The 24,349-nt window shown below is 45.2% G+C and overlaps 1 protein-coding gene and 1 long non-coding RNA gene across 4 annotated transcripts in view; one reads left to right on the top strand and one right to left on the bottom strand.

Moving 5' to 3' along the window:
- Window positions 1–539: 539 nt before the first annotated feature.
- On the bottom strand, window positions 540–12,123 carry LOC112590028 (uncharacterized). Its single transcript, XR_003113947.1, has 3 exons — window positions 11,599–12,123; window positions 10,594–10,838; window positions 540–1,102 (listed from the first exon to the last, which is right to left on the bottom strand). It is a non-coding gene; the product is annotated as an uncharacterized LOC112590028 (long non-coding RNA).
- A 289-nt stretch (window positions 12,124–12,412) lies between these two features.
- Window positions 12,413–24,349, top strand: part of wdp (Leucine rich repeat protein windpipe) — a 34,643-nt gene continuing 22,706 nt past the window's right edge. The window contains exon 1 of one of the 3 annotated variants that reach the window (XM_025305438.1): window positions 12,413–12,855. The gene's annotated coding sequence lies outside the window, so the exon portion shown is untranslated. Of the gene's footprint in view, window positions 12,856–17,341; window positions 17,513–24,349 lie in introns of those variants that run through there. The other 2 variants (XM_011148737.3, XM_011148738.2) reach the window with 2 other exon arrangements.

Genomic DNA, 24,349 nt, shown 5'->3' with positions numbered 1-24,349 from the left:
ATAGGTGTCGATATCCGTCGAATTACGTTACGTGGGACGGATAACGGAACTAATACCGCGCGCGGTCATTCGGAGAGCGGAGCGTTTGCCGGCTTCGCAAATGCGCGCGGCTTCTGCGGCAAACTCGCGCGTTCATAATTAACGCTTAACACTCGGCCCGAAATCGCTTGTCGGCGCTCGTCAGGTCGCGCGTTTATCGGCGCGCGAGTAATCTCCCACGTCGGCGTAAGGAGATTATTCATCAATATTTCACGCGGGAACGCGGATTCCCGCTCGTGCCCGATCGAGTCCGCCGGTTCGCGTGCTTTCGTTTCGCCCCCTCGTTTACCTTTTGCGCAACGCTCATCGACATCGGGGGTATCGACTTCACGTGCTGACGCTAATTAATCGCCGGTAAACACAATCGGCCGAAAGTCACGGAGTCGTCATCGGAGAGGCAGATGGTACCGATCGACCTGATATTCGCCGACCTTACGGATTATAGCGAGATGACATAATCAGCCGGAGTTTGACATAATTAACGAATAAATCGCTCATAAATCTCGCGCGCGCGCGCGACGTTACGGCGAATGAGACGGGTTTCTATCTCGGCGAGAGATAGTCCCGAAAATAAACGACTCGACTAATCGCCACCGATGCCAGATACTTATTTCCAAATGCTGCCCCGTCTGCTGCGACTATCCTTTTGTCTGCGCCTTTATTCATTCGCAATAACATCTTACGCAACGGACGACGATAGCGCTAATCGGCGACAGAGAGCCGAGTGTCAAAGTTTCATCGCTCCTTCCCTCGTAGTCGAGGACCTCGCACGCTCGAGTGCTTTTGCGTCGAGTCCGTGCGCGCGATTAATCCGATCCACATCGTTTTCGAGGCTCGACGGTATAAAGAGCTCGGTGTTTGCGCGATCGAACGGAGCCAGCTCGAAACGTCACGCGATAGCGAGGCTCGTCGCGCCTTCATTGCCGGCTCGTGCACCGAGACTGCGACTGCTTGTCATTAGGCGACGTCACGGCGATCCGTGCAATCGGTGCAAAGTTTTATTCGTCCGTGGCGTATCTGCCCGTCGAAAGTGCGGCGTGCAGTGCTCTAAACGCCCGATTTTCTGGCAAAAATTAATATCGTTAGTAACAATAAATCGCATACGATATAAACGTGGCAAAAATTAATATCGTTAGTAACGATAAATCGCATACGATATAAACGTGGCAAAAATTAATATCGTTAGTAACGATAAGTCGCATGCGATATAAACGTGGCGAAAATTAATATCGTTAGTAACAATAAATCGCATGCGATATAAAAGAGTTTTGTTATCTAGGAGAATCATTACTGATGTAATAAAAAAAATTATACAGAGGGGGATTTTTTAAGTGGTACGTGTTAATTATTCTGCAACTGTTGAAGATAGCCCGGCTTAGATTATATTTTATAATTAAATATCATATGAGGACAAATATTAATATTATTGCCAATATTTCTATCTTTAGCTCTCATATTTTTCGAAATTTTGAGGTCACCTCGATTTTTTTGAAAACAATAATATATAACGATAAAATAAGATTCACTATCTGCTCGGTAAAACATAAATAAATTTATGTTTTAAATATTATCTTAAATATCACACACACGCATATTTTAATATTTTATTTTAACAAAAAATATTTTTAAGAGAGAAACGAAATTTCGTCACGGACATAGATACGCTAGTTGTTAAACATGCCAGATTGAATTGGCGGAAGAATATTTCAAATCTTAAAGCATTCATGTTAAATTTAGGTATTTAGGAGATTAAGTACATCGGAAGGAAGGACATAGCTACTTTTACGTCGAAGTTTCCTGATAGATGATAGTTACAAAAAAATTTAATAAAAACAAAGAAAATATAAAAAAATTCATCAATTTCTTGTAATCACACACAGAAATTACAATTACATAGCTAATCTTAAAACTGTAACTTAATTTTCGCCTGATTTTTTACTATAAAAACGAAATCAGCAAAAAGTAGCAATTTCTTTCTTCACGTGCTTCAAAAACATGATATTCTGGACAATTTGACCAGAAAATTTTCTTTTCGCTAAAGACGACTAAAGCTTGTAAATTGTACAATAAAGTTGCAGTCGATTCTTTATAAAAGCGTTATATGACGTTAAAAACTATATCGAATATATATCCTACGCTAAGTTCACTCGTCAATTTTGCGAACAATATTTAAAATATACATGTCGAATAATAATATATTGTGTTAAAACATTTTAGTAAATTACTCTGTCTAATTTACAGGCTGATGTAAATAAAGTGCAGAAGGCGGCATGTCAAGTATACTGAAAATTCTTGCATATTCCTCTTAGAATTACAATAATTCTTACCGGTATCTAGAAACGATTTAGAAAAAATGACTTTCTGCCAGGTTTTCACGATTTTAGACCACTGTGCGGCGTTTGTTACTGTTTCTCGCGCTCGCGCATAAAGCGTGCGCATAAAAAATAGAAAAACATTTCGCACGCGCTTGTGCTTTACTTTTATCGTTACTCCACTTCACATGTCGCTTCTGCCTCGAGCTCGTTTTCACGTGCTCTCACATTAGTCTTTGCCCGGTGGCTTCGCACATAAAGTGAACCTTTTCTTTCGCTTTCACGTTTTACATTTTACATTTTGTATACAAAGCACTCTGTGCTCGCATGTACATACACGAGCCCGCCGCATAAAGCGACACGAGCTTCCTCGCGTTGTCATCTCGCGGCACGAAACGCAAACGCCCGCGAATTTACACGTTGCAGATAAGACAGCGCGTTTCATGCACGGCACACCTACGGAGAGCGGCGCGTTTTCATTTCGTTTGTGCTCGCAGCGACGATACGATCTACGTACATCTCTCTATCCGTCGAGAGAATTGTTTTGCAGAACTAGCTTCTAATGTCCAGCGTGATGTACTGTTCCACGCGCGAGTACGTGTTGCCCGCGGCGGCCGCGCGGAGATAGCAATTTTTATCGATCCAGAATTATTTCTCCCGATACCATTGGCGTTCTTTCGAGCGTTCTCCTATTGATAAGAGATCGCTGCTGCTACGTTGTAACGGATATCGGTTATCGCGCTTCACTTATGTATATTGTCAATTGGACACAGCGGATCTGTACAGCGCGCAGTGAAAGCGCGCTGTAAGCGATCGCTGTGCGCGCGCGCGCGTGTGTGTATGTGTGTATGTGTGTGTTTATCGAAAAGCCACGGGGATACGCCGGCGGTATATAACCATCCTTGCAGTAATAAAGCGGAGACGCCGAGGTCGGTTAATTTCCAGCTTCAGTTTCTCTCGCAGTCGATTTCGCGCTTTCGTTTATTTCCAGCGCGCGTCTCTCGTGATTATGCGAGCAGAAACGGGCAGAAATGGTTCGGGTAGAAGAAGACGCGTCTCTCCGACGTGTGTGTGTGTGGCTTCTCGTTGAGATAAAAGTACCGATATGTGCACGGGACACACGTGTGTGTTTAACTTTGGACATCTTTATATTTATTCGGTCTTCAAATACGAACGTTATAAATAGAGCGATTAAGCTATATTGAGAGCTGAAAGCTGAAGATTAAAGGCCAAGGAGACAATAATGAGACATCGATGCTCTTGCGCGCGAAAATGCACGCGCAGGTAAAACCGCATCTGTATCTCGCCATTCGTGTCATCTCGCGGCACTTTCGCGGCAGCTGATTGGAGGAGACGCGCGAGCGTGCAGCGCAAAATTGATGGGATCGACGGCGACGGCGACGGGGTATCCTTGACGATACCTTCAAGGCCGACCGGAAATTTGGAAGAGGTGGTCCGCACTCGCGAATTAGCACTGACCTAGGGAAGGCCTCTCGAGGTCGTCGATGGCACACATTCCGAGTGCGTCTATATTAAGTTAACTGCTTCATAGCTGCCGATTGGCCCGCCGGTCGGCCACTGCCAATATATAGGTGGACGCGCAAGGCAATGCCAATTGCACGCATCCGCAAATTTGCCACCAACTGGCACGCTTATGTTATAGAGTTACTACTGCTCTACCTCTAAGTGGCTCTTGTCCCTCTCTAAGACAGTGGATAAAGGTGTCTCCACACCGGCGAGACGTTTCCGTCGGTTCGAGGCGAGATCTCGAGACTCGCGCCCGTTTCGATCGGGCTCCGCTGGCTTCCGGAGGATCAGCGAGGAAGCGAGCGGTCAGCGTGATCGCGAGCGAAGTCGATCACGCGGCCTCCGCCGCTTGTGATTTGCACTTGTGTCTATCTGGAAAATGGAATCTGGTCGAACCGGCGGTGGCGCGGCGAAAGATAGATATAAGCAAGGAGACCCAACGAGACAACGATGTGACTATCTACGAGCGTGAGTCGACTATCAGTCGTAGCACGCTCACGTCGCACGTCGTTGAGCAACGATCTTGAGTGAGAAGTTGAAAAGAAACGTGGAAAGGGAGAAGGAGAGGGGAGAGAGAAACGAGCGGGAAAAATCGGACGCCATGCACCTGCATGGCTCGTTATCGCGCGCGCCAAGTTGTTGGCACGAAGCGATTGCGAGCGGTAACCCTCGGTGATCCGTGAACTAATGAGGATACCGCGATTATAAATCCCAACTGCACGGGGAACCCGCAGGAGCACGAGGAGCGGCGGATTGAGTCGCAACGGCTGCAACGGCGGCCATTGATGATGGCCGCCGATATTCGTGCGATACTACAGCCGCTTATAATTTCAATCAGCTAAGCAGCCGGGCCATAATTTCACCTCGCCGAGGAGCGAGGCAATGTCGCAAATTTCGGCAGCCTTCGGTGTGAATAATCGAGGCAGAATGTCGAGCTGACGTAGCTGACGAGCTTTCATAAGCCCGTCGATGAAATGCTGCGTACGTGGTTTGAGGAAATTTGAGGCACGTGAGTGACGTAACGCAGCGACGGTTCAACGACGTGTGTGACGCGCAATCTGACCCTAATCACTGACATTTCATAATGTCCCGCTCGCAAAAAGCGACTGGATGGACACAATTGAGCGATACTCTAAACATACCCATTGAGATAACCGGTCTCGACTCGTAAACGCGTCCCTAAAGACGCATTTCCACTCGTGAGATCAGGCCGACGACGGCAGCACGGAGGAAGCATGATTGACAGTTAGGATGTTTAGGCAGTCAATCACATCGATTGCGGCGCTGAGGTCAGATTGATTATGCTTTTCGCGCGGCCGCGCGGCGTTTATAAGAGAAGCGACAACACGAGCGAGAATTTCAGACTGAGATTTGGGATTTTTCGAGACTCGAAGAAGACCCTGCGCGACCCTGCCTCGATGATGCGCGGAATAAACAAACTTGTCAGTTTTAAATTTTCTCTTGCTCTTGGGGAGAGAATAGAGACCAGACGAAAAAGTCGACCTTCCGATTGAAGGAAACTTCAGAGAATTTCTGCCAAGAACCAGCATTTCAAGCATCAGAAAGAACCCCCGCAAGAAGGGTCGATTTTTTGCCCGTTTTTCGGTCCTCGATTTTGGAATCGAATTTTGTGCCAAAAGATAGTTCATGATGAGACATTAATTACAGACAGAAAAGTTTTACGTTGAGCGTACGATTGGTTTCAAAGATGTAGAGGGTCAGAGTGGTCACTACCTACTAAGAAAGTATGACACTAATAACGCTTTATCGCGCGAATTTCTGCAAAATTCGGTATCCATGGGTTCTTTGAGTCGCCGATCATGAATCTGATGTCAGATTTTCAAAATTCAAGATGGCAGGTGCAACATGGCGGACACACATAGTGAAACAATCATTTACTTTTATCGGAACTGTTATGTCGTGGTTTTTTTGGCTAGCTGATTGCGAATTTTCTACTAGGTTTTCGAAAGTCATTTTTTCAACGACAATTTTTGAATGGAAAGAATATTTTTTTTATTGTTTTTTCATAAAAAAATATCAAATTCAAATTGATACGTTACATGACGCATGAAGGATAACGTGATAGTTTTATTTGTTATATTTAGAAGCTTATCTCGCCTTTACTGGCTGAATAACTTTTTCATCTTGCCTACACTGAAAATAAATGTAAATCTGATAGAAAATTCGCAATCAGCTAGCCGAAAAAACCACAACAGTTCTAATGAAAGTAAATAATTGTTTCACTATTTGTGTTCGCTATATTACATCCGCCATCTTGAATTTTTTTAATCTGACATCGAATTCGTAATAAGCAGCTCAAAGAACCCAAAAGATACTGAATTTCGCAAAAATTCGTGCGATAAAACGTTATTAGTGTCAAACTTCCTTAGTAGATAGTGACCACTTTGACCTTCTATATCTCTGAAAGTAATCACGTTACCCTTTATCCGTCATGTAACGTATCAACTTGAATTTTATATTTTTTTATGAAAAAACAACAGAAAAAATACTCTTTCCACTCAAAAATTGTCGTTGAAAAAATTACTTTCGAAATAATCGTATGCTCAATGTAAAACTTTTTTGTGATTAATGTCTCATCATGAGCTATCATTTCGCATAAAATTTAATTTCTTAAAAATCTAGGACTGAAAAACGGGCACTTTTTGCGGAGGTTCTTTTATTTTCTTCGGCCAAAACGCGTCCACAGTCACACCAAATCGACTTTTTCCCCGCGTAGGGACAGAAAGATTTCTACCAGGAGGAGACTTCCACTCGCGGTCTCAATTGTTCCTGGTTATCTCGAGCGAGTTTAAACACAATCGAGCGCTCAGTCTGTCGACGCTTCCAGTCGCGATAACAAAGATCTCGCTTCTCGCCGCCAAACTTTCGTCCGGCTCCTCTTCGGTCGATGCCGTAACACCTCGCTCGCAACACATTCGACCGAAAAAAACTGAGCAAGCGGCAGTACTTGTCTTAACGATCTTCGACGTGCAATCTGGCCCTAATCGCCGATCCGTAATGGCGTCTCAGCGGCAATAGTCGCGCCGGGCGTTCAGCCGTCGAGTCGCACCCTCTTTCCCCCTTTCAACCGTGTCGCGCACCTAGCGACCTTTTTCTAGGTCGGAAAATATACGACGGGTGTGACTGACTCATTGCGCTGTGATGGAGGAGACGAGCCCCTTCACAGATTGATTGCATTGCTGTCGTCACGTGCGCGCGCGCGCGCGCGCGAAAGAGAGTCGCGGGACGTTTCAAGGCGACCTTCGCGAGTGCATCGCGAGTGCATCGTGAGTGCACACATCTCGTAACCCGCGTCTCATTGCCCAAACATAAGTACGCCGATAATAATGCGTGTGCGTCAGATGTCTCGGCGGTCTGAAAATTGCCGATAACCGTTAGACGCGTAGCATGTCGACAACGAACGCGCGCGTCAGCTCGCCTTCAACGAACCTGCGATGATTCGTCGCGCGATGATGCATCAGCCGCTCATGAGTATTCATTATTTGCTTGGTCGCGCGCTGCGCAAGGATATCGAGTGCAGCAGGAAGCACGTCGCGTCGGTGCGGCAGATTTAGCGTCATTAATGTATAATGTTTTGCATGCCGCGTCTCTTTACAGGTATATTAATTAATCTCGACATCAACTTCTTGCACGTCTGATTCGGTCGTGTACGTCTCGTTCTCCTCGCTCGCGAGTGTCCGCCCGTGTCCGCGCATAGATATGCGTGCAGATAGCAGCGTGTGCATGTTCCTCGAGTATACGGGAAGTGAAGTTTCTGTCGGCATCGAGCGCGCGCGCGCCCGACGACGGCGGTCGTCTCGTTTCTGTTTGCATTGCGCGCCCATTAACATACGCGTATTGGCATGCTTCTTTGTGTCGAAGCGTGACGCCCACTTCCTGCCGGTTGCACAACGCGAATCGGAATCTCACGAATTTTGCTACGAGAAGCATTTCTCGATGACGCGACAGTTAGCGTCACGGGCTCTCCTCCGAAGGACGGGATCGTCCTGCAGCCGCCGCCGCGCCGGGTGAAAGATCGGGCGCGAGAGTGCCTTTGCTGCGGCTAATGGTGGACGATGGATTCTCCGCTGAGGATCCTGGCGTGGGGATGCTGATTTTTAATCGGTTTAATCGAAGATCGATTAATCGGAGCCTAAAAGATCGATTTCAAATCGACTTTCTGGAAGTGAATCGATTCAGCGATCTGTAAATTCTGAAAGACCGCCAACACGATCTTTTCAGTTTCTACTGGTAATATAGTTTTTTTTTACTTCTTTTGGTTGTAACATTTGAACTCACTCAATGGTTGCACAATGCACATTGCGTTGCGTTTAGACCGATGTCCCATGGGCGAGAATTTTCAGCGGAACGAAACGCGCGAACCAATCACAGCCACTCCATATAACAGTATACATTGTATACATATATATGCATAGTAAACGTGATTTCTTATTTAATAACGTTTAAAAACCCTTGATTGACGTTTAATCAAACTAATTAAATCCTTAGCACAAAGATTTGAAGATCTTTTTCTATTTTGTTCCGGTCGCACACACACAGAACACAACCAAAAGAATACCATATGTTTAATTTCTTTAATTCATATTAAAATTTAATTTCTTTAATTCATATTAAACTATATGAATTACACGAAGTCTATTTGAGAGTGTAGAAATTTGACAGATAATATACTTTAGTGAGTAATTCACTCGACACGCGTACCGATTCCAATTGATTTTCTGAAATCGATTCTTTATAAACCGATTTTTTAAAGATCGATGTTTTCCTCCGTGATTCGAATCGATTTTTAAATCGATCTGTTTGAAGAAAAATCGGCATATCCTGGCGCGCGCGACGTTGACGACGACGACGACGACGACGACGACGACGACGACGTGCAACGTGTTCCCGGGGATTATCTAAATGTTTCCCCGAGACATTCACCCGGCAGATAATTCAAACCCGATTCATTTCCGCAACGGTTATCGGCATTCTCGTAGTTGACCGGCTTCCTGGTAGCGGGCGTTCCGTCGGCCCGGCGAAAAGGATGCCGAGCTTGTGGCGCGCGCAATTTCCAAGACTTTACGACCTTTGATAAGTCACGTCGATTGTCGAGCGATTCGTCGCGATCCGAGGAATCCGCGACGCCAAAGAAATCGACGCTCGACGCTCGTTAAACGTCACGTTTAAATAATAGCTCCGGCGTGACCCCCATGTTGACCCCCATGCGATGAACGTGACGTGATGTGACGACGTTGAGCGGTAATTCACGTACAATATCTCTTTTATTAGATGCGACTTTCCAAATTATCCTTGCTTATCTGACCAGTCAGTTCGGGTCCCTGAAAGGTCCATGATTTCATGAGGATCATATTCGCGTGTTCGTTAAGTCGATGAGTCGGTGATCATTTTTGCGCCAATCTCTCCGCCTTGGTATCTTCTCCCGATCTCGAGATATTGCTTTAGGAATGTGCGAAGTAAAAAGTAGTCGCCGATGAAGAAACGGGCAAGTACACAGAGAAGGAGATGTCACACATCTCGTCGGATTTCTTTGGCGCTTTGATGTCTATATCGTAATACAATTTCAATTGTACAATCGTTGAGTTACCTTCTTCGCTAATTCATCAGACATACGTATGTATCGTTCTTCTTCCCCTTTATCGACATTTCTTATTCGACTCAAAAAATTATTCAGAACTCCAGTTTTGACAGCGCGCATTAAAATCAAAGAAATCCGAGATGTGTAATATCTTGTATAATTGCCAAGAAACGGACGTCGCGCGACTGATCTTTCGAACGGCGATGATGAATTGACGAAAGCGTTCGCTCCTTTGGTCGATTCCTTCGACGCATTTTACGCGAAGGAATCGGGTCAATTCCAGTCCCACGTACTTTGTTAAATCATGTCCCGTTGCGTTTCCCCTAACTAACTAACGCGGTGCCGCGGTGACTCACGGACGGACATGACGGCTCTCGGAAAGTAGGTGTGTAAAGTCCAAACGATGGGATTTGTATTACGAGAGAGAACTAGGGTGACTCTTAGCCCGACACATTAACGATACGTTATCGGATTATAGATTGCTTTGACAGATCGGTGGAATTAATAGCATACTACTTATCGCACCGTGTGCTTCGCGGCACGTATCAAGATTGACCGCGCAGGCTAACGCAGCACTAATATGTCAGCTATATTTCCCAGAGTGGTTAACTGAATCCATAAGGAAGGAGATTTGCATCTCTTAAAAACCATAAACCCGGGAATCCTTGTGATTATACCGACGTTTAATGAAATTCCTCCAGACACACGTCCCGCTTCAGCTTGCCTGTCTGGCGCGACTGTTCTCTCGCGTGAACTGAGTTTCGCCGATTGCTCATTTTGCAATTTGTGGAATAAGCAAATTTTCTTTTCTCTTGAGACTCTTGAGGTCATTACAGAGATTTTTCTTTTTTCTCTCCCGAGTCTTTTTTTTTTTTTCCATTATTTGACCTTTAATCATCTTGAGTATGTGGTTGTTGAATTCGTCATGACAAGGGCTACAAACGTAGGTGTTCAAAAAATTAGAGTTCCATTTAAATGAAAGTTTAACCTTCTTTTTACCTTGGCGCCTCCATCCAAAATTAAATTTTGTTTTAATCAAAATGTGTCCCCTTCGAAACAATACAATATAAGAAAAAAAGCGGACCTCAATATCATTTAGTTTTCGAGATTTTTCACCTGTTACGTTTGAAATTTAGCACCCTCTATATAATATTCCGATGTTGCTCGATGTTTTCTCTTCCCAATATTTATATCGGCGCTTCCCTACATTGGTGTCGTCGGCGACAGTCAGAGAGAAACGACTCTTCGACAACATGAGGAGGCACTTGAAATCCACTTTGTTCATTAAACTGGCTGTAAGGTTTAATTAACCCCACGCCGGCTAAATCTGCCAAGCGATGAAAGAGCGATTTTGCAATTTCCTGAAAAAATTACAGAATTTTCTATCAAGAGTCTATATTTTTCACAAAAATTTACGTTACGATGCGTTTTGCATTCTTAATGGATTCAATCGAATAAAAGGAGAAAACAAGTAAACACTAAACTTGCCGTCGCAGAACGCGTATTTCTCCAAACACCTGTCTGCTTCGATCGCTTCGTTACGAAACAGGTCGCGTTAATCGTCGGTAATCTTAGAGTGTCAGCTCTACGATCTCTGTAGAGACCTTCTTTTTTCTAGAGTTCCTCAAGTAAGAGTTGGGACATGATCGCCATTAGCGGGGAAGAGCAGCGCGCGTGATTTAAACGACTCGAATCTTTTTATTTACAGTTTATTGAAGATTACATTTTTAATTAGCAAAGTAAGAAATCGTTATGCAATATGTAAGTTATATTATCTATTTGCATAATGTATGTTTGTATGAAATAATGTATACTTTGTATAAAATTCTCCTCCTTTGTTTATTTGAAAATATAATATTTAATAGTAAGTTATCTTGCGTATACAACACAAATTTTAAACTTACTTAACTATTTTTTTTAGCTTACGTGAAATATAATAATAAATTATAATATCTCTAAAACAGTTTTCAAAAGTTCTCCTCTTACGAATTACTTTGATGATATATATTTTAACTCTGCAAACACGATGACACCAAGTGACGTTTTAATAACATATTAATGACGTCTTTAATGTCATCATATATTCTAGGAGATCAGATTCACACATGAATGTAATTTTACCTTTTCACTGTTGCTTCCTCCAACGAAGAATGCAAGCGTACCACTGCAGCGTCTGTCCAAACATCTTCTCTCTCATTCTCACTTACAGTCCTCTCCCTATTAATGACGGACGTCTCCTTCGCCAATTAGAAATCAGTAAGGTCGTGTCCCAACTCTTACTTGCGGAACTCTACTTCTTTCAAGCTGCTTCTTGGTTGACAGATAAAGTTACCCGCACGGGAGAACCACGCTCATCTGTCTCCTCACGATCCGACCGTTGCGGCTTCAGACGCGGCAGCGGCTGCTGCCGTCGCGTCGCGTCGCGTCGGAAGCGTTTGTTTTATTCAATAAACACCTGCCGGACTTTCATCCGCGCGACCGCGACGTGGGGGATAATGTTTATCGATATACCGAAGACACCGCTCGTAAGTGCCTCGCGACTATAAGTAAGCTACTCGTGCCACCTGGCACAACCACACTGCCGCAACCACCATGGTCGCGCGTATACCCACACTTGGGCCGACGATTGAGCCGCGGGAGACACACGGCCACCGGGTGGCTTCGGCGAGCCAAAGATGAAGAAGAAGCAGAGGAAGAAGTGGAGGAAGAAGAAGAAGAAGAAGAAGAAGAAGAAGAAGAAGAAGAAGAAGGAAAGAGAGCGGCCAAGCGGCGTGGCTCGATTGCGCGGCTCGGCGCGGCGTGGCGATCCTACCACGCCAGCTCGCGCTACCAGGCGTGCATCAAGGAGCCTCCGGTGGTGGGGTCGTTGTCGCTTAGCCGGCACCAGGAGAAACGGCGGAGTGTTGGTGGGTAGGCCTGGCCGCGAACGAGAGAGCGGAGTCGCGGTCTGTCAGAGTCCACAGTCCTAACTCGGCCTCAGGCTGCGATAGATCGTATCACACCGCGCCGCGGCCTCGAGTACCGCCGCGAAATCAGCCCAGTCTCGCGCGCGCGCGCGCGACCGACAGCACTGGCCCCGCGTGTGTGATCGCGCGGGGGAGGCCCTTTTCCGCGGCTCGACCCTGCTCGATCGAGTTTAAGCCGTCGCGAGTGACCGAACGACCTGCGAGCAGCACAGTAGCGCGACTAATCGCTCGCCGATCCGCGGCCGATCGTCGATCCTCTTCGCACCTCGCCGCTCCTCACGCTTCCTGCGGAAAGATCATTTTTTCTTCCCACCTTTCGTCCCGCTTTTTCTGCTCTTCCGAGCCGCGAGGGCGGCTCACCGCGATCGCATTCCTAGGAGAACGGAATACACTGGGGATACTGTTACGGGAGGTAAGGTTTTGCTTCTTCTTCTTCTTCTTCTTCTTCTTCTTTTCGTTTCACCTTTTTTCGTTTCGACTGCGAGAGAGAGAGAGAGAGAGAGAGAGAGAGAGAGAGAGAGCACGTGTGGGAGGTGTGGGTGGGAGTACCGGCGGCGAGTGTTCAGGTTGCGGCCTCTGCGCCCGCAACGGCAGACGTTTATTTATCTTCTTTTTTACAATTTTTGCGTGAATAGCCAGTATATACCGCGCGGACGGGTGTGTGCGTGCGTGCGTGCGTGCGTGCGTGTATGCGAACCCCTTGTGTGTCAGCGAGTCGATGAATTACTTTCGTGACGCAAGATCGTACGTGACAAAGTCGTGGGAATTCGGGTGCCGCGTCGAACCGCGGCACACATGTCCCGTTATTGCAGTACTTACCGTATGCGCGGGGTGTCTCGTAAAGTTCCTATCGAGCCGCGGAGGACCGTTGTGCGATAAACCGAAGAACGAGGAACTTTCTTCTTCTTCGCGGCGGCGACGCGAGCTACTTGACAATCGGATGTTAAAATGTTCCGTATGACGTTGATCTTGAAAAAATTCTCAGAGATGACAGAGAGAACTTTTGTCTCCCCAGACTATATGTAACGTTATACGTGGACTTTATTTAAACAAATTGTCAGTGGGGACTGATTTAGCCAGTTGAATTAATTTAATATATCTTACGTAGAAAAAGAGAGAGAGAGAGAGAGAGAGAGAGAGAGAAAGATGCTGAAAAAAATATTCTTAACGTATTCTTCTATTCATTCCCGCTTCCTAAACGAAAAGTTCTTCTGTTTCCGACGGAATATGGTAGAATTCCTCTCGCGCCTCGCCCCGCTTTCCGTGAACCAATATTTCCGGTCTCGCTCCGGTAGAAGCGCGTTTTTTTTTCTAAAATTAGAACGAAATACTGAAAGTGAAATAACACAATCTCGCGGCAGTTAGAGCGGCGCCGCGGGTGGCGAGACTGTCTTTGTTTCGGTCTGTGGTGGATCTTCATAAAAATTTCCGACCACACCGTAATTATCTCGTCTTCCGCGAAATTCATCTCGGAATTTGGTAATAAAGTTCTTCCCCTGCGAGCAACCAGCCAGGTTAATTCTCCTCGATGGATACTCGCCGAATCGGCCGGACACGAAGAAAATGTAATTTGCACGATGACGTCTGTTCGACGCATCTGCGTTTTTCCCTCACGATATTTCATTCACGGATATTTGATCCCCCACCGTTCGATCGCCATTGATTCTTTCCAGGTGGATGATATCATTGGGATGACGTTGGCACTTTGCAACACAAGATCTCACTAATGTTCAGTTCAGCAAATTATCTAATTTACATGTATACCTTAATCACATACAGTTAATATCATCTCTGCAACATCTGTATTAATTATATATAGTTATTTAATCACGTGTAATTTTATTTAATATTTATAATCTAAGAAAATGTCTAAAAAGTAACTATTTCGAAATGTTTACAAACATATTCGACGCGCGTTGAATAAAATCGAAAAAATTGCACGGCCCGTTTGTACTCGCCGGTTGTCGGAATATCTAGCGTGCAGCAGATTGAAATTACGATTTACGTGAAGAGACGTGCACATGCACGTCTGATTGGATTGTCACGCTTGTTACGATTCGTCACGTCTTCGTGTTGAGCGCCAGTTGCGCAGATATAGGTTTCTGCAGGTCAGCAGTTAAACAATTTCGGAGGTCGCAATCTCCAGCACGGTACATTTCGCAAATCGCTGGCTCTTTGCATTCTGTTCTGCTCTTGCGTATTATCCGATTGGCTGGCGACGCGTGGCTTAGATGGAAAATGCGATTGGGAACTGGGAGATGGGAATGGGAGAATAAAAGGAAAGGGAAAATAAGAAACACGCGCACGCAGTCCGATGGAATCGTTGCGTTATTTTACCGGGGAAAATTATGCAGAATCTATTCGTTCCAGAGTTGCGCATTCTCCGACATCTATGGGTTTGATATCTCTCTAATAAGAAACGGAGGAAAAAATGTCAAGAGAAAGAGAGAGAGAGAGAGAGAGAGAGAGAGAGAACATTTCACTCGCGATACCAAATACATGCAGCTGGTCCTCCGATAAAATTCCGTTCTCAGATAAAATTCCTAAGCAGACCTCTTTGTCCTATTCGAGAGCCGGGAGGGGACGAAGTCTCGCTTTGGATCGGACTCGAGTTCAAAATCGGCTCGAAGGTAATTAACGGCGAAGGTAAAAAACCGGCCGTAAATCACCGAGGAAATTTCGCGAGGAAGCCGCGCGAAAATTCTCGGACTCTAATCGGCCGGATCTCCACTCGGAGCGCAAGTAGCAGAGTTCCCGTGCAAATCTCTGCCATCTCGGCGACGCACGTACGCGTGCACGCGAGCACGCACGCATGCACCCACCCCCCTCCCCCTCCCCTCCCCCCGTGGCCTGCCCCTCGAGGATCGGCGGCTGAGTGTGCGGCTCGCTCGCCTAGAATTAAGTACACGTGAATACCTGCGTAGTCCCAGGTACCTCCGCGGTCGCCGCGCCGGGCGGCGCGTTACGTAATCAGCCGTTGTTAATCCGAGGTAGCGGCTGATCCCGTGTCCGAGCGGCACAAATCCGACGTGGAAGTCGGATCATCGACGCTGGAGCAAATTAAAAGGCTGAAATTAAATCCCCGGCGACCTTGAGGACGCGCACGAGCCGCGCGGCGTGCGTTGGCCGCGAGCAGCGGCGAAAAGTCAAAGTCGCACGACATGTCGCAAGATGGACTAAGCTGGTCGAAGCAAATTCAGTCGGCTGGATTTCGCTGGGCTGGATTCATCGCTTGATCGATCGCTCCCCCCCGAGAAGTCGATCTCGCGAATACGCCGCGCCGTCGGGATTCTCCAGAGAGACCGGACGATACCTTCGCGTTTTACGCGCTTCCGCGCGGCGCCGTTGTCTTCCTTCGCGCTCGAAATCGACGCGACGCTCGCGCGCGCGCGCGTCTCTCTGTCTGGTAAATCCGCTGGCATTGGAAACGGGAGCAATCAAGACATATTAAATTTTCCCCTCGAGTTAGTCGCGAGCGGACCGGCGCGGCGCGGCGGTGCACGTGTATGCAAATGACAAGTAGAAAACACGTCGTCCGCATCCGCAAGCGCGATTACGACCTTACGGTGTTATCCCCGGGTATTCGTCGCTATTTATCAACGACTGAAACGTCCGGCGGTCTAATGAGCGGCAGGCTGGATCCTCGCGAATTAATCCGCGCGTCTTCCGCTCGACTTTCGGGATGACCGATGGCCGCGTCGCGTCCAGATGCACTATTTCGGGCAGAACAGCGGCGGAGCGATGCCGTTTCTCAACCTCAAAGCGACGATTCAGCTGCTTCAGAAAAGTAGACAATCTCGCCGATTGTTTACAGTAGACATCCGTAAAAAGAGATAGATACTCATTGGTCGGGACCTGCTAATCCACTCACTTGAAATGATTCAAGGCTCCAGAGTTAAAAGTCACGCATCCGCATGCGCGAATCTCCAATTTTCGTACACAAACTCTCTTTACAGCATTACATTTCTAATAAACTTTGACTTTTTGCCGAATCATTATTTCTAAAGATCACACGCGATTAATTTTATTTATATTATTTTCGTTATGTATATTATTTTATCTTCGCTACCCGACTTAATTTTAGAATCCCGTAGCAATCCGATAGAGATAATTATGCAGTTTTCTCGATAAACGATATTACATTTTTTTTTCCGGCTCGTCTCGTCGCGTCGCGTCGCGTCGCGTATTCGACTCCCGGTGATAACGAGTCGATCTCAGTTCAAGGTTCCGTCCCGGTCGCAGCGTTCGCGATATGTTCCGCGGACGCGGTGTGTCTACGAAAGCATCGTCAGATTTTCGAACCGCCGCCGCGCTATATCCGCATGATCCCGATCGGGGCGGGGGAGGGGGGGAGAGAGGGGGTGAGGGAGAGAACGTTCCCCGTCGGCCGGCCGCGGATTATTTGTCTCACGTATCTATACCCGCCGGCGAACAGGCCGTGCAGTTGCCGATGCAACGGTTGGCGCGTCTATATCGTCACGATAACGAGTTTCCAGGTGTTTACGACCACACGACGTCATCGAACCCACCTTTACCTTTTGCAGCCGTCGCGTTCGCGCGCACGCGCGCACACGTGCACGTGGACGCGGCTGTGCGCATGTGCGCGTTACGGTATCCACGTTGTATCTTCACTTCGACTTTGCGCCTTCGCGGCGACATCGCGAACGTAAAAACCGGCGAGCCGCTTCTTACGGTTCAACGCATTAGTTATCCCTACCAACGACCGCAAATAACAATACTCCCTGCGCGCGGTGTGCGCTGCGTAAATTATCTCTCTCTCTCTCTCTCTCTCTCTCTCTTCGTGTGCATCGTTCGCGCGAAGAGGCAAGGATCCGAGGAAGACGAAAAAAATCACGTGCAGTGCCGCATGAATAATGACGCAGCGGCTTGTAGCGGCTTGATCCGCGCTTTCGGAGTGGAGTTTTCTTCCTTGTTTTATTCCAACTGGTCGCGCGACTGCTTTTCCTCTCGATGTCGCTGAGACAGATCTACGCGGACGTGACTTTTTAGGCCAGGATTAATTTCGGGAATGTCCTCTGTGCGACGCACCTGGGCTTCGATGTGAACAGGTACTAACGTCATTCAGTATGTACACGGCATATATATATATATATATATACATTGTTGGCTTTGAACCTATCGACATTGTTTCTTATCACTGGGAAAAAAACTATTTTCACAATCTCACGTTCTGACGTAAAGATGTTTTATCGCTTTTTATCGAGACAATTATGGAATAATGAGGCATCAATATTCTCTAAACTCATACGTCATATTGCGTGACCGATTTCCAATGTCATTGAGCTGAGGAATGAGGCTGCACTTATGACATTTGGTGTACATGACACGATTTGACGCATACGCTTGGAGAATCGTGATAGCTTTGCGATAAACTAATTGCAACATGGTTGCGTCACGCCAGCCTCTGCGCGTGTATAGTTCGATGACCGAACCTTGTAAAAATTTAACGTGAAATCTCTCTCGCGGGCTTCTTCTTCCTAGCGTCCATTATCTTGGCGACCGTTATTAATTCATCGTCACGTTCGATAGCACGTGAACGGCGTCGTAAATGTGTCGGGCTCGGAATAAAAGTTCCGGCGAGTGACTTGGCGCGGAAAACTTTCCGCCAAACGGAGAGACCGCACCGCGAAGAAATGTGATAATGTATCGCGTAGTTCTCTCTCTCTCTCTTTCTCTCTCTCTCTCTCTCTCTCTCTTTGCGTGCTGTTAAAAATCGTGCCAGTCGCGCTTTACTCTTCTCTCGAAGTCTTATGTAGCTCTTATCGCGCGCTTATCGATACGTGATAACGTAACACGTGCCATACATTATACAAATCGCACTTTATCTTCCATGTCTAAACATCACCGTTTAAATTCCGAATTTCTAGCGCTCTCCTTGCGCGGCCAAATGTATTCCCGTCTCCAGTGCGTGTAAACGTGAAAGGCAAAACTATTTTTATTCACTGTGTGGATTAACATATCGCGAGAGAAAAAAGAGAGCATTAGTTTTGACTGTGAGCAATAATTATATTCGTCTTAATTAAGCGACCAGAATTTTTTTTAATATTAATTCTTGTCTCATTATGACTAACATATGCAAGAATAATTGTTTTTTATTCGATAGTTTCCTTATTTTTGATTTTGAGATTATTGGGTGATTATTGATATAATTGCCGTCAGATATTTTTAAGCAAATATCTCTTGAGGTTGATTTATTTTCGGTTGAAATCTGATTCTCTTGATAGAAGAAAAAAAGAATGATGGATTACTTTTATCAAATAGCTCTGAGAATATAGTTTCTTTATTTTTTCCAGTTAATATATATGGGAGAGCAATTATATATTTTATCTGTTAATATATTTATGACAGGTAAGAGTCTTAAATTTCAATATCGGTTATTAACTGTCCTGACTTTGAGGCAATCGCCATTTCTTCTGATCTTGACCTTTAATTGAGTTGAAGCAATGTATAGTATATATATACGTACGATAATAATATATTCCAACGTCAGCATAATTTCTATCAATTTGCCATAACACATTTTGCTTTCTACGACAAACTGAAAATATAAATTCCCCACTTTCGGGGGGATTTAACTGGGGATGACTTATGTCGTTATAATTTATAATATAGACATTATCATTCTCAGATTGCGGAATCGCTCTTTCTCTCTCTCTCTCTCTCTCTCTCTCTCTCTCTCTCTCTCTTGCAAAAACAAAATCTTCTTGACCTAACATAGCTTAAAAAAAAGAAAGATCCAACATAGCTTAAAAAAAGAAAGAAAGAACGACGAGAGGTATCCGGCTTGTTAAATACCGAACTCATTATTATTGCTCGACCGTTAATTGGTGAATCTCAAATCGTCGGCCACATGACACATGTGTTACGCACGTGAACCCTTTGGGAGGTCACGTGCCTTTTGAGAAAAAAAAAACAGCGAGTAGAATGATCGATGATGCGAGATGAGCATGGAGAAAGACAGAGTGGATCGTCGGTTCTCGCGTGAGATTTTTCTCTGACCGAGCCTCGATGCGCCGAAGGTCGTCACTGGCTATCGTCATTAGCAATGCTGATATCCTAGAGACGGCAGAAGTGACCTACGACCGACGCTATTTGTTTTATATTCCGCCGTCTTTTCTGCTTCTATTTGTGTCTTCTTCTTTTTGCGGCACATCTTTCGCTCTTCTCTTCATCTTCGTGAGTTTACACATTGTATAATTATCTTTTTCTGTTTTATTCATCCGTGACGCAACTCTTCCGTGACGCAATTCTTCCGACGTATTTACAGCGTGTAATTTACCGCGATAATGATTATATCATTCGCGATAAGGTGAAATTTGCGAAATTGTTTTGATCTTTCACTTCGTGACAGAATAGTTCGTATCACATCTCGTGCAATCGAGCAGGGATATAAAACAGGGGATAAAATATTATTAAATAACACGACAAGTTTGAAATTCTTCGAGTCATATTTCGCAACGGTGTGTTTCTTGCTCCGTTCTTTTTTACAAATACAGGATCTCTCTCAGGATTGGAGTAAACCTCTTTATGATACCATTGTCGAATAAAGTGCGAATAAAGAGTGTACCAGCTCGGTTCTTACTTTATTTTGCTCACAGGAGAGATATTCATTTCTCATACTCATAACTCGTATTTCTCTGACACTGCTCTGGAATCTTGTCGAGCTATTAATATTTGAAACCTAGGCTGTTCGGCGCGCGCGCGCGCGCGATTACTGCAGTCCGTAGTTTCGCGGGACGTTACCGCGGTCAATTTTATTCGATCGAATTGATTCTCAGAGCGGCTGGCAGCCTCTATTATCGTTGATAATGTCTTGTGCAAAGCATCCGACTCGTTCACGGTCGAACGCTTATACGCACGCGTGTCCGCCAATCGTTGACTTTCTTCTCTCGACTCTTATTATTGTATATCACTCCAGCTAGCGAAAATACCCGCGACATACTATATCCTCTCTCGCCGTTCCCGTTTCTCTCTTCGTCGTTACCTGTCCCGCGTAGACTGGAGCGTAAATATCTCTTTTATGGTATACGTGCACACGTCGCGATGGGAGGCTTGCGGTCTGACGAGCCGAGATGCAAGACGATGGGAATGATCGGCAGGTTACCTTTAGATTGTACAGGCGAAATTCTGGCGTACCGTCGCGATAAATGGAATCGCGTTACGTAACGCGCGGCACGATAAGCCAATATATACGGAGCACCTTGAACCTCCTGGCGACACACGAAGGCGTCGACGACCTTTGATTAACAATTTTCGCTTTTACGTGGGACGTGGGTGCAAATAAATCTGTAGACGGAATGAGGAGATTCGTTCGAAAGCGAAACGAATGAGAAAACATTTCTACGATTTTTTCCGATTTTTTAGATTAATTTCAAGGAATATATGTTTCGTAACGTTCTTTTTATATTTCTATTCTTCTTTCCGCTTTTGTGCCACTTTTACATTCTTCATATTCTCCTATTGAAAGATATACTCTTTAAAAATTGAGAGTTTTAGAGAATTTAGAGAGAGAATTAACAATTAGAGGATTATTTTACGATTGTATAATATATTAGATTACTTTCAGGAAATATATATATATATTACAATGTTCTTTTTATATTTCTATTCTTCCTTTGCTTCTGTGCCACTTTCCCATTCGTGTTTGTTCCTGTTGAGAGAATTAGAATTAGAGGATTATTTAGAGATAAATTATCAATCAGCAGTCCTTGGTATTTGAAACGAAGCATACGTCTCATTTCCACGCAATGTAATATTCATGAAATTAGTCGAAGTTAAATTGGGTGAGGAGAGAAATGCTGCTTACTGTTGTGTGCGTTTGAATTTCAAAGTCGAAGGAACGCGGGATTTGATTAATATCTATGCGCTCATATAACTGCGAGAGATTTATAGTCAATTACGAGTTACGGATCGTTACTTTGATTATCGAATCGTTAAGCGAGGAGGATAGGAACCAGCTAAGACGGGCCGGAGATAATCAGGACGGACTTTTAAATCGACTGCGGGGCTATAAAGTTTCTATCACTCGGTAACGTCGTAGCCGGCTTGCATAGCGATAATGGCGGACGATAATTGCGACGTTTGATTATTAGCGAAAGGCAAACAATTCGTCGGAGTAAACGGAGGTGAGTATTAATAGCGGCGGGGAGATCGCTATCAGCGGAAATTTATCTATTCTACGCCTGCCGTTATCGTTCACGTTCTTCATGCGCGATATATATATATACATATTGTTGGCGATTAACTATCTGGCATATTTTCTGCCAGATAAATAAAACGTACGCGTACGCGGTGCACTTTGTACAAGCTACACGCATGACGAGTTTAAAATGTAGCGCGAGTCGCAGATAAGCGCCACCGCCGGCTCCGGCGTATTCATTGTTTGTATAATCCTCGCACATTTGCGGAAAGCATCGAGCAAGTTGCACGATGCCGCGACAAACGCGCCAAATGTTTGCGCTTGTGCGAGCGTACGCGCATCGCGTTAGATCTCTTCGTTTGTCGTTATCGTGACGTCTATTTGTGCGAGACATTCATTCCAGAGATAATTTTCTCACCGACGTAACGCGCCCCCCCGCCCCCCGATCGACGCGTATGCGTGCTCGAACGCGAACACTTCATTTCGTGAAAATGGAATATCCTCTTCGAGTGTATCTTACGAGCGGTCGAATCAAGTCGGATCACCGAGGATTAAAGCGACATCGAGTAATCGCCGCCTCCTGCGCCTCGTCGCGTCGATAGTCGGAATTAATCGAATCGCTTCATCCACGACGGCTCGGGGAGGAGGGAGAGGATTTATTGTCGCTTTTTGCACCGCCGCAGTCTTTCGTCTGCGGCGTCGGTAGAGAAAAAGGTTAATTGATTGATCCTGCGTCATTTCGTCGTGCTTTTTGTCGTCAAGTTTACAGCGCGATCTCTGTCCTCTCTTTCTTTCTTTTTCTTTGTTTGTCCGTCTCTCCAATCGCTACTCTTCGCGGGCTGTCTTGAATAATATTTGCAGATCCGGCTTCGCGATTTTTAGGCGCGAGTCGCGTCGCGACGAGCTCCGGATGAAAATCGCGCGAGACGAGCGCGCAGCATTACGCGCGAAACGCGTTACATCACCGCGGCGCACGGCCGACCAACGAGATGCGAAATGTGATTGTTTCCGGGGTTTAACTGACCCTGCGTCCAATTGAGCGCGCACGAAGAATGTCAGTCGGCGCGCTAACCGCGCTCGGTATTTAAGCCAGGTTTTTATGCAAATCCTGCTGGCGACACGCATCAGTTGAAAGAGTGGGTGTCTAACGGCGTCCGCGCGAGGTGGACGTGCTGCGCCACGGTTTCGCCAGGCCGCCTTCCTGCTCGCCTCCCAGCGGAACGTGACGATCGGCAAACAGATATTACGACGCATTTCACAGATGCGGTGGAAGGTGACGAGGAGCGGGCCATGCGTCTTCCTGAAGAAAGCTATGGTGTAGAGATTGACAGGGTTGGAAAGTGACTCGTTACTTGTGACGGAGTCGCAGTTACAGTTATTCTTTTGTTTTTTGGCAACCGTAACTTCGTTCTGTTTTTTTTTTCCGTCTGTGACTGTAACTTAACTTAGTTACATTTGTTCGATAACTAGTAATAAATTTAATAGTTACTTTATATATTTCTAATTTGAGTTTCTGGCAGACCAGAATGATAATGCGACGCACCGGTGTGAGCCTGGCAAGCGATTTGATAAACAAAAAATCCGCGATACGGTTCGATTGTACTCTGATTGTACTTGTTTGTACCACTTTTTGTTTCGTTTGTACCTGGAAGAATAAAAAGATAAGGGGAGGGGGAAAATAGCTAGCGAACGAGTATAAGGAACCGGATCCTCAAGAAACATCCAAGAGGTACTTTCGTCAATTTTTGAGACATCGCAAAACGGTCAACGCCATTCGAAAGAGAATCATTTGTACTCGTTTGTACCTTTCTTCAAATAGTTCGTATCTCAGAGGAACCGGAAGTACAGGATCTTCAAAATATGTTGGAAGGTTGCTTTCGTACTTCCGGTCTCTTTGAGGTACAAACGATTTGAAGAGAGGTACAAACAAGTATAAACGATTCTCTTTCGAACGGCATTGGCCGTTTCGCGATATCCCAAAAATTGGCGAAAGTACCTCTAGGACATTTTTTGAAGATCTTGCATTTCCGGTTTCTTTGAGGTACAAACGATTTGAAGGGAGGTACAAACGGGTACAAACGATTCTCTTTCGGATGGCGTTGGCCGTTTTCGGATATCTTATACTTGCTTGCTGGCTATTTTTGCCCCTCCCCTTATCTTTTTATTCTTTGGGGTACAAACGAAACAAAAAGTGGTACAAAAACAGGTACAAACGAACTACAATCGAACCGTATTGAGAATTTTTTTTATTAAGTTGTTTGCCAGGTTCGTATCGGTGTGCAATGCTTGATATTCAATAAGCATATGGTTATTCTGGCTGCTCTTAGAAAACGCGCTATTGCGTCATCTATCTTTATTCATTAGATACAAAACATTAGATACAAAACAAGGATAAAATGCGTGCAATAGCGCTGATAATCTCCTCTCCGAACACAACCTGTATTTTTTTTAAAAAAATGGTGCAAAAATATTCGAGTTGTAACAAAAATTTGGAAATGAGAACAACTAGGCATTTCTCTGCAAAATATGCGCTGGCCAAAAAGTTATTCATGCAAGTAGAACTCCAACTGCAAATTTAAGAAAACATATGTCGTGTAAGTGTAAGTCCTTATTCATAAAATATCAATATATTTTTTAATGAAAAAATCGAATTTTTGATGTTAAGATTGCTTTCAGTATTTTTAATATTTATTATCCTCATCACATTCATTCACTTTCTTATTGTTACTAATAGTCTTAAAGAATA

This window comes from Harpegnathos saltator, unplaced genomic scaffold (genome assembly GCF_003227715.2).
Source record: "Harpegnathos saltator strain DR-91 unplaced genomic scaffold, Hsal_v8.6 scaffold696, whole genome shotgun sequence".
Taxonomy (NCBI): Eukaryota; Metazoa; Arthropoda; class Insecta; order Hymenoptera; family Formicidae; genus Harpegnathos; species Harpegnathos saltator.
Note: the sequence above shows the minus strand (reverse complement) of the source record. Positions and strands in the feature narration are given on the sequence as shown.